This window comes from Gekko japonicus, unplaced genomic scaffold (genome assembly GCF_001447785.1).
Source record: "Gekko japonicus isolate JY-2015 unplaced genomic scaffold, Gekko_japonicus_V1.1 scaffold2509, whole genome shotgun sequence".
In the NCBI taxonomy this organism is placed as follows: Eukaryota; Metazoa; Chordata; class Lepidosauria; order Squamata; family Gekkonidae; genus Gekko; species Gekko japonicus.
In genome coordinates this window covers 233263-243823 of record NW_015172082.1, presented here as the reverse complement: position 1 = coordinate 243823, position 10561 = coordinate 233263, and positions in this window count along the sequence as shown.

The window sequence follows — 10561 nt, the reverse complement described above, 5'->3', positions numbered from 1 at the left end:
CCACACCCCCTGACATCACCGGAAGTGTGTCATAAGGCCACACTGGCTGAATGAGGGCCGGAAGCGGGGCGGCCAGAAGCAGGGGGCGGGGCTTCGTCATGTGCCCCGCCCCCTGTACCTCACCCCAGGGGACTGCGATCCCCCGCGATCCCCCCCAAAAATGACCTCTGCTTTTTTTCCCAGGGGAGCTGATCTGTCTAGACTGGAGATCAGCTTTAATTACAGGAGCTATCCGGGCCCCACCCTGAGGTTGGTGAGTCTAATCCCAGTCACTCTGCCCCTTTCAGAAAGGTCCCAGCAGCACACACTCAACCTTTACTTTTTATTCTCTTAATTTTTGTTAAAACGTTAAAACAAAAGCCCGTCTTGGATTCCAACGAACATAAAACCGGAACACCAAAACAGAAACGCTGACATAATCTTTACTCCGGAAAAGGAGAAAGAGGAAAAGGGACAAATAAATAAAAATCTGTTTGTAAAACCAGTGGGTTTGTTTTCTCTCTCTCCCCTCCTGGTTTTACTGTACAAATGAAAATGATCAGCTAAACCTCTCTTGTGATATTATTCTCTTATGGTATTAGCGCTCTCATCTCATTTCCTTTACAAGAGCCATCTTCTCCCTCTATTACAATCTTAATTACAAACCACACCTAACAGAGGAATGCTGAACAGAATTATGGCCTTCTAAGGCCATTGAAGTCAACAGCCTTAGAAGGATGCGGCTGTACTGAGGATGGCACTGTACCCCTTCCCAATTCACTGTAGGTCATTATCGCTTTTTATACACTCAGGTTATGGGATGAATTCAGTACAGAAATTTCCTTTGTATTTGAGTTGGGACCGGCTCATTCTGTCCATCAATCCCACACCAACTTTTTGATGAAGCCATCATCTGCTCTCGTTGACTTGTTTGCCCTAAACTTGTTCAAAGTCCCCCACTCTGAAAACGTGTATGAGATTTAGTATCGCAGCTTCTTGAGAGTCTTACAAAGGAAGGCTACTGCTGATCTGTTAGGTTTGAGTACAGTAGCACATTAGACACCCACAAGAGTTTCAGGGTATAAGCTTTCCAGAGCCAAAACTCCCTTTGTCAGACACAGTAGAGTAGAAACTGAGATCTTTTGTCCTAGCCGGCAGGTGGGAGGCATATTGTAAAGAATGCTTATAAAGGATGCAAAGGTTCAATGTATTTTGTAATCAGCTTGATTAGAGCAGAGGAGAAATGCCTGGGGGCAGAAAACTAGCATCTGCAGCAAAACAAAAATCCTGTGTCCCTATTCAGCCCTGGGGGGTTCATTGTTCTGAATTTGTGAATTAGCCTGAGTTCAGCAATCTCACGTTGTAATTTCCTTTTGAAATTTCTTTGTTTGTGGACTGCCACTCTTAGATCAGCAATGGAACAAACTGGAAGATTAACATGTTCTCCCACCCTCTGAAGCGCCTGTTCCAGTATGTCTGGACCAAGGACAAACACTCTCCCGTTCTCAGGCGCTGAGCTCACAGCCACCTGGGGCCTTGGGGTTCTCACTGGGTCCTGGTCCTTTGCTGAGGCTCTTTTACGTCTGGGTTCCTCTCAAGGATGCAGGCAGACACTCAGCAGACACTCCCAGCGTTTATTTGAATCCTTCAAATAACTAAGAGTGTTTGCTCGGCAGAAACCACTCACGAATTACAGCAATGGCAAAAAAACCCAACACTATACTTGCACTGGGCAGAGGCTGAGCCCGAAGCATTAACTCCTTGGTGGCTTCCTTCACTGGGGTAATCTTGCGACCTGGCTTTCTCACCTGAAGGCTTAAGAAAGAGAGTCCACTCCCACGGGCATAGTCCACAGCATTTCAGCTTGAAGTCCTGGAGGCCTCAGCCTCTGTTTGTTTCCTGCGTGACTACTGCCCAGTTAGGTAGCCCCCAGTTAGGTAAAGACATCTTATGCAGCTGGTCAAGGCCACCAGGTGTTTTTAATCAATGCTCAGCCCAAGCAGGCTGCAACCAACCTGTGAAAACTTATAGCTTGATCGCATTAATGAAAACCTGAGATCTGTAAGTTCTAATCCTTACACAGTACTTCTCAAAATCAGCGGGTCTTGGGACACTTTATTTCTATATGGATTAGGTCCTGGAATGAAACGGAGGGCATACCCATGTCTTTTCTCATCATCGGACCTACAATCTCAGTTCTTCTCTTTGATGGGATGCGATCAGAACCTATGAAAAATTCAGTAGCCTGCCTGCCACCTCGTTCAGGCAGCTTATTAAATTCCTCTTCTGAAAAGATCCCCAACAGTATCAGAGCAGTGATAGCACGGGTAAGCTGAAGGTGAAAGATTCAAGGAATAGAATTGTAATTAAAAAGCTAAAAGTGGGTTTATTAAAAAAAGGGAAATTGGCACATACATGACCTTTAAAAGTCAAAACACTTCAAAACTGGCAAAACTGCCTAAGTAGCAGCAAGGTACAAGTTTCCATACGCCAAAAAGAAAAAAGAAAAGCTTTCCCCATTACCAACTGGTGAAAATATTACCTGGGCAGGATTTCAAAATGAATTGGTTCCCAAAATGCAGTACGTTCTTAAGCCTAACAAAACTGAGTCTGCCATATGTGCCATCAGGTCAGCTATAGGCAATCTTGAGAAAACAAGGGCAGTCACAGGACATTGGGATTTGTTCTTTGACAAAAAAAATATATCTGAATTCTAAACCACGGTTTAATCCCAGTTTAGAATTTCTCGTTGCAGGAAGGAATGAAACCTGTTCGCTTTGATGCCAACGTTCAGAAGTCAGGACAAACTGAAACTTGGTTGACAGGTCCTCCAAACCAGGAAGACTTTAGTCAAGTTTTGGCAGTGAGAGAATGATGGAGGAACGAGTGGAGCAAAGGCAACAGCAATTTGGGTTTGTGTTTCATGCTCAGAAGTTTGTTTTGACTTCTGAATTCAGCCTTCAAGATAGTTTTAGTTCTGTTATCTCATCAGCTCACTGTAGAAAAAAATATAAGTGGGTTTATTAGTCTAAACTAGGCCTTGACTTCCTTGTTAGAAGGTATTCCTAAAGTCTGTATAAAATCCTCTACTGGGGTGAAGAATCCTTCATGCAAAGCCTAAACTTGAAGAACTTTCTGAAGTGTAGAAAGCTTCTTTCATTTGGGCTGGCTTTAAAGGACCTGTGTTTGCTGGTACTGTATCCAAAAAATATGATTCATTACATTTTACTTCATTTAATTGTATTTTAATAGGAAATTATGTATTGATTTCTTATTTTGATATTTTGCAGCAGAATCTATGAGATGGAAGATGGGGGGTTGTTATAACTCATTAAACTTTTTTTTTTAAATTAAACACCTGTTTGTTTGTTTTTAAAATCTAGGACAACCATGGCAATGGAAATTTTCTGCATCCAGGCATTGTCCAAATGTGACTCAGCATGCAGCGTAATTGGCCTGTCCTGTGACCACCCTGTGAGATGCTTTTTAAACCTTGCTGGGAAGTTGCTTAGCTAGAAACAGCAGAATTAGCACAAGGTTGTCTCCAGGCCCGCTGCTTCAAAAGACCCTGCTGTCTGCTGGGAAAACAAACAGGAGTGCTGTGCCAAGGAATAATTGGTTACTCTGTCATGAACATGAGAGTTTCACAAAGTAAATAGTGGAGAACGAGAAGTAATTTGCAGAGGGGCAATGAACAGTGCAGAGTCTAACTACATCTGAGCCATACTGCCAAACCAACTTGATTGAAAAGGCTTTACTATTGAGTACACAAAGCTGCCTTTATACCTGTTTACAGGGTACAGTGGAGCTGCAGTGGCTCAAGTGGTTAAGACACTGAACTGCAGGCTGTGGAAGGTCGGTAGTTCACCAGTTCAAGACCTGAGTGTGCCGCATGACGGAGTGAACTCCCGTCTCTAGTTCCAGCTCCTGCCAACCTAGCAGTTCGAAAGCAAGAAATTGCAAGTAGATAAATAGGGACCACTTCGGTGGGAAGGTAACAGCGTTCCGTGCGCCTTGGGGTTTAGTCATGCCGGCCACGACCACGGAAATGTTTTCGGACAGCGCTGGCTCTTCGGCTTTGAAACTGAGATGAGTGCCGCAACCCTAGAGTCGGACTCGACTGGCTTTCGAGCAAGGGAACCTTTACCTTTACAGGGTACAGTGGATGTTTATAGATCCTGAGTGGACATGCATACAACTGTTTGTAAGAAAGAGCTTTACAAACCAACCTGAGGACCTGGAGAGTGTATGTGTGGCAGGGGGTTAAATTTCACATTCTGTTGAACATGCATTGAAGTACTCTTTGCATGTATAAATAAAAATCAAGTATACATGGTACAATCACTGTAATGTGAACGGGAACTATTCTGGCCTGTAGTGGCAGTGGGGATATTGGGGTCTTTGCACCCCTTCCATAAAGGCCCAGTCCCCTTCTTTAAAGCCCCCCCTTCTTCCCCAAAGCATTTCCTTTTCCTTTCATTTATTAGCTTCATTGACCAGAGGTCTTAAGCCAAACATACACCCAAAGCATTTAAAGGGATCCTTTAAATGCTTTTGAGAAGAAGCAGGGGGTGTGGTGTATGCCCCTCTCCCTCCCGGCACATGGAGAAGATGGGGGCTCACTTTAAATGATGGATTCCTGGCATGGGTGAGTTTTCCTGGCCTGTGAGTGGCACGTTTTAAAATTAGGTCTTGCTCCCTCTCACAGCAATTTGCCTGGTGCTGAGACCGCTGGATTTTAGCTGCCAGCAAGCAGGATTTTGTTTTCTCAGGCTTTGTTTTAATTGTTTGCTTTCTCTCAGTGACTTCCATGGTGGTCCTGTTGCTGATGCAATTTGTTTCTCAATCTGCATTTGCAGTGGAGATTCCACTCGGCACAGTGTAATCAGGTTGTTCACCCTTGCTAGCTGTGGTTTCCCTTTCACACCAGATGCAAACTGCTTTACACTCGACTCTACTGTCATGCCACCGTATTGATTCTCTACCTACTTTTAAATAAAATTGGAGCACAATACTAACCTTTAAAAAAAAAAAAAACCTCTACATTTGCCATGGTGCTGCTCCAGAATAATGCACCGAGTCAGTCCTTTGGTAATGCTAATTGCTGGAAGGTAATGGGTGTCCCATTGCGGTTATTTACATGACCATAGTCTAACTGGAGCTGTGGTGGCTCAAGTGGTTAAGACGCTGAACTGCAGGCTGTGGAAGGTCAGTAGTTCAGCAGTTCGAGACCCGGGTGCCGCATGACGGAGTGAGCTCCCGTCTCTAGTTCCGGCTCCTGCCAACCTAACAGTTCGAAAGCAAGAAATTGCAAGTAGATAAATAGGTACCACTTCGGTGGGAAGGGAACAGCATTCCGTGCGCCTTGGTGTTTAGTCATGCCGGCCACATGACCACGGAAACGTCTTCGGACAGCGCTGGCTCTTCGACTTTGAAACGGAGATGAGCACCGCAACCCTAGAGTCGGATTCGCCTGGCTTTCGAGCAAGGGAACCTTTACCTTTACCTTAGTCTAACTGGCCTCCTGGGGGGCGGGAGAGCGCTTCAAGAATTTTTCAAATGCTAATTGAGAGCAGTGAAAAACATTTGTCACTTGTATTATTGTAAAATAGTAACAGTGCTAATAAAAACCAATGCCCTGCCCCTCAACTCTCCATTTTGTTTGTTGTCCGCAATGACATCAAGACAGGTGCAAAATGCAGAGGAAGAGGACAGAGGGAGTGTTTCCTTTCATTCAAACACAAGATGGAAAAGATTGTCCCAACAATGCCATGCAGGGAAAGATCCTTTTAAAGATTTTAAAAAGGTGAACTTTTTAGCAGGAAAAAGAACAACCTGTTTGTGATTTGTGCAGGAACGGAAGACAACACTGCATGGAAACAACAACAACAACAAAAAGCATTCAACTAGAGTTGATGAAACAGAGAAACCTCCATGTAGAATCAGGGTTTTTTGCCCTCTTACTGAATGCTATGCTGTCCTGTATAATACTATTTTAAAAATCTGTTACTGTATCTTTTAAGACTGTTTTAAGTTTAACTCTGGACCATGATTTTATTTTCATTCTCTGCCTAATTCATTTTATTGATTTTGCCTATGCTCTGCTTTTTTGTGTTTGTTATTTAACTGTTTCATGATTTTAACTATGGCTGGAAGTCACTTTGAGAGCTGTCCAATGAGCATGGTGTTTAAACAGCGCAAAGCCCTTCGTGGCTTCGGGCCCACATATCTGAAGAATTGCTTGTCTCCATATGAGCTGGGGTGACCTCTACAGTCCCCTCCCCACCAGGGTTTGTTTTCTGTTCCCTCATTGAGGGAGGCAAGGACAACTCCAGTACAGCCGGAGCAAGAATGTTTTCAGTGGCAGCTCTGTCCTGATGGAAAAGGCTGCCAAAAGACAAGAGGACGGACAGTCCCTTCCTCTTCTGCAATTTAGAACAATATGCAAGGCAGAGTGATTCAGGAGGTTCGCTGGCCAAACTGTGGGTTTACCTTGGCCCTTGGTTGTCTTATGATGGTGTGTTTTAACGTATTTAATTTTATTAGATTTTTAACAATGGAAAGTACTTAGACCTTATTCAGGACAGGCAGTATATATTAAAAGAAATAAATGAAATTCTTTTCAGAGGAGGAGAATGTCGTTTGTAAGCTTCTTCTTTGACAAGTCAGACTACATCTGTTTAATCAAGTGTGGTCACAATCAATGCTAAACCACGGTTTAATCCCAGTTTAGAATTTCTCCACAATGTGGAGTCTTGTGAGCAAAAATTCTACTTTGTGAGCGACTGGCTTTAAAGCTGTGAGCGAGCGATTTGGCTCCTGCATGAATTAGTTTGCTCTGGAGCCCTCCTTCGTGAGCTAAGACAAAAATGTGTGAGCAGGAGGCTAAAAAACTGTGAGCTAGCTCACACTAACTCAGCTCAGAGAGAACATTGGTCACAATACGCATTTCTCTGCACAGTGGGAAAATTAGCAGGTATTTCTGCTGCAGCTGAGAGCCGCTTCTGGAGCTTACCATGTAAGACCCGAGCAAGAAGGCACCTCTGAAGTCATCTGCGGTCGGTGCCGAAAAGTACAAGATCTCCTTCTGGTGGAAATTCACTGAAGCCAACACTTCACTCAAGCCAAAGCAAAAGTCACATTTAAACCACAGGGCATTATGGTAGCATCATCCAGAAGTGCTACGATTATCTTCTTATCAGAGGTGACCCTTAGTAGCCCAGGTTTTAAGATATTATAGGAAATAAGATTTAGGACTATATGTTGTTGAACGCTTACACGGCCAGAGTTCATTAGTTGTTGTAGAGTTCCCGGGCTGTATGGCCATGGTCTTGGCATTGTAGGACCTGATGTTTCGCCAGCAGCTGTGACTGGCACCCTCAGAGGTATAACACAGAAAGATGGTGTACTCTCTGTGTCAAGGTGAGAAGAAAAATAGTAGGCAGGTAATTTATACCTACTCTATATCTTATATCTACCCTATAATTTGTATCTACCCTACCCACCTTCCTGAGTAGATATAAATTACCTGCCGCACCTTCCTGAGTAGATATGATTACCCTACCCTGAGTATAATTACCCTACCCTTAGATATAATTATCCTACCCCACCTTCCTGAGTATTCCATCTTTCTGTGTTTATACCTCTTTGGATGCCAGTCACAGCTGCTGGAGAAACGTCAGGTCCTACAATGCCAAGACCACGGCCATACAGCCTGGAAAATCTACAACAACTAAAGACTTAGGACTAATTCCAGAGAGGTTTGTTGCAGCCAAAGCAAGATTTAGTTAGCATGTCAGACTCTTGCTCACATTAAATTCAATTAACCCTCTCGGGTAGATTGTCCCTTGTCACTCAGAATAGTTCAAGGCACAGACAAGAAACTGGATAACTAGTTTTGTGACCTCCCAAGAAGTTAGAGTGATTAGAGACATTCAGACATCTGAGCTGATAAGCAGGGCTGGAATGCTAACTGAGAACCAGTGAGGAACAGCGGTCCAAAGTTTTGGATTAGGGCTGGGGAGACCCCGATTCAAAATCCCACCTCAACCCTGAAAGCTCAATTGGCGACTTCACAGGGCTGTTGCACGTTATGCAGGGCTCAGCCCAGATCAGCCACTGAGGCTCCCACAGCCTGCTCTGCTGTTTTCCCTCCCCACCCCTTCTGGCCCTGTAACCCACCTCCAAGAGGGCTCACTTTTAGTTCCAACACACAGTCAGAGAGCCACTGGATTAAGGACACTGTACCTTGCTGCCACCATTCAAGTCAACAAAAACGAAGCACCCTCCTAATTTTACTGCATATAAAGTATGGCTGATGGTATTATAAATAGCCTGGAAGAATAGGCACACATTGCTCTTCCACCCACCCATGCCCCCAAGGATTAAGATCTACTTTTAGCGTCTTCTTTTTTTGATGGGAAAAGAGAAAGTTTGCCTGTCACACAATTCAGCAGCCAGCTGCAGCCAGGGTCAAGGGCTGCTTATTCCTACAGGTGTCGGGTGACAACCTGATGATCCTCTTCTTCTCCAACTGTACAAACTATGGCTCCCTAGTGAAATCAGAGATCCAAAGAAAAGGCCAAAGATCAGAACATTCTTGGAATCACAGAGATACATACATGCAATTCCTATCCTGTTATTCTGATGCTAATAACTATCTCCCTCCCCGCCCCCCAAAAGAACCCTCAAGGATGCTAGTTTTGAAAGAAATAAATTTAGATTGCATTTTAATGGGTCTCCAGAGACTAATACATTTCATTCCATATAAAAGAGGATTGTCCTGTTGTGGGAACGGTCTGTTTCCACAGTAACTTTGAAGAGTTCCAGGAGCTCACTACAGAGGTGTTTTTCGCACAGGGACAGGACTTTGTGGGTTTCCCCGTTGTTGGTACAGCACAGATAAAGCGCAGTAGGCAACCGAGCTTCCATGATGTCAGCGTTCCCTGCTCAGATCCCCCAGCTTCCACGATCTGATGAGAGCGGGCTGAGAAAATCAGAGCTGACTGTGTTAAATCTTCACATAAATCCCAAAAGCCAGTGGGTGAACCTGGGCAAGTCACTCAAATTGCAATCTAACTGGTTGTGAGGATAAAATGGAGGTGGGAGGAGGAAGTGTCTTTTAGAGTAATTATTTTTGAAATCAGTATTTCAGGCAGAAGTGTTCCAGTCTATACAAACGCACTTAAAATATATAATACACGCATGTTACACAATTCATCCTGGGACAAAATTTTGATGGTATTTTATTTTTGGTGCACAGGTAAATCTGGCCACAGACCTACTTCCTAGAATGGCAATTCTGGCTTTTTCTTGGCAAATTTCTGCTCACTGTTAAAAAGAGATGCATCAGGAAATAACCAAGGGCACTGCTAGAGGTCAACGTGTCTCCTATCCTGCCAGCCCTCAGGCAGTAGCTGAAAAACATTTATTACAAAGAATTTAATGGCACTTGGATATTTCTAAAGCTAGGTCCGTTGTTTTTTATTCCTTGTTATTGTAATGCTAATTGTGCATGTAGCTTTTTATTTCATTTTATTGTGAACTATTCAGTACAAATTTCGTAAATAAGGCAGGATGGGGGAAATGTCCTGTGTGCCCTATTTCCCTACCGGGCAGGGAACTTTTCACATCATTTCTACTCATTTATTCTTCAGACTCCCAGTAGGATATTTGCAATTATATCTAATTGTTTTAACTCCTAGCTGTATGTATTGGTGTTTTCCTATTCTGCAGTTGCTTTTCTTGTTTATTCTATTCATATTTAAAAGCCACTTCTGAAGTCTACCTTTAATTTCCTGTCCCTGTTTCAAAATCAGAGCGCCTACATGCCCCAAAGCACCTTGGTGAAACTAATAACACAACAGCCCCGCTCATACGTAATCCCAGAGATATTTTTAACATATGCCTGTCTAATTCTAAGGACACAAAACATAAACTTTACCACGGACGAAGTAGCACATCTGTCATTGCCAGCCAAAAGATACAACAGATGATAAACCATGTCAACACCGGGGAAACCTGCTCAGTAAAGGCAGCATAAATTTAGCTCTTATAGATTTCGCTCTTATTTCATTTATATCCCTCCTTTCTCCCCAACGAGGACCCAGAGGGGCTTACACGGTTCTCCTTTCCTCAATTTTATCTTCACATCAAACCTGTGCAACCTGTAGAATAGACTGAGAGGGTGTGAGTGGCCCTGAAGTCCCCTGGTGAGCTTCCATGGAAGACCGGGGATTCAACTCTGGGTCTTCCTGACCCTGTGCTGTTCATGAGGAGCCTCCACATGTTCGGGAACACACAGACCCCCCGGAAAGTGGTTCAGAGAGCCCAGTTGTCCCAAAAGCTCAGAAGACAGGGGGGCGGGCACGAGTGCAGGAGAACCGGGGAAGCTGGAACGTACCCGAACGCCGGGGGACTGACGTAGTCCTTCAGGCAAGCGTAGAGACGAACGGGGAGTTTCGGGATCTCCCGGAAGTGACCCCACCCCCGAAGACGCCCAGGCTACCCCACTTGGGAGGTGGGACCAGAGAGAATGACAGGGAAGTTACCCTATCAGCGGATGACGGGGGAAAGGGGTGGA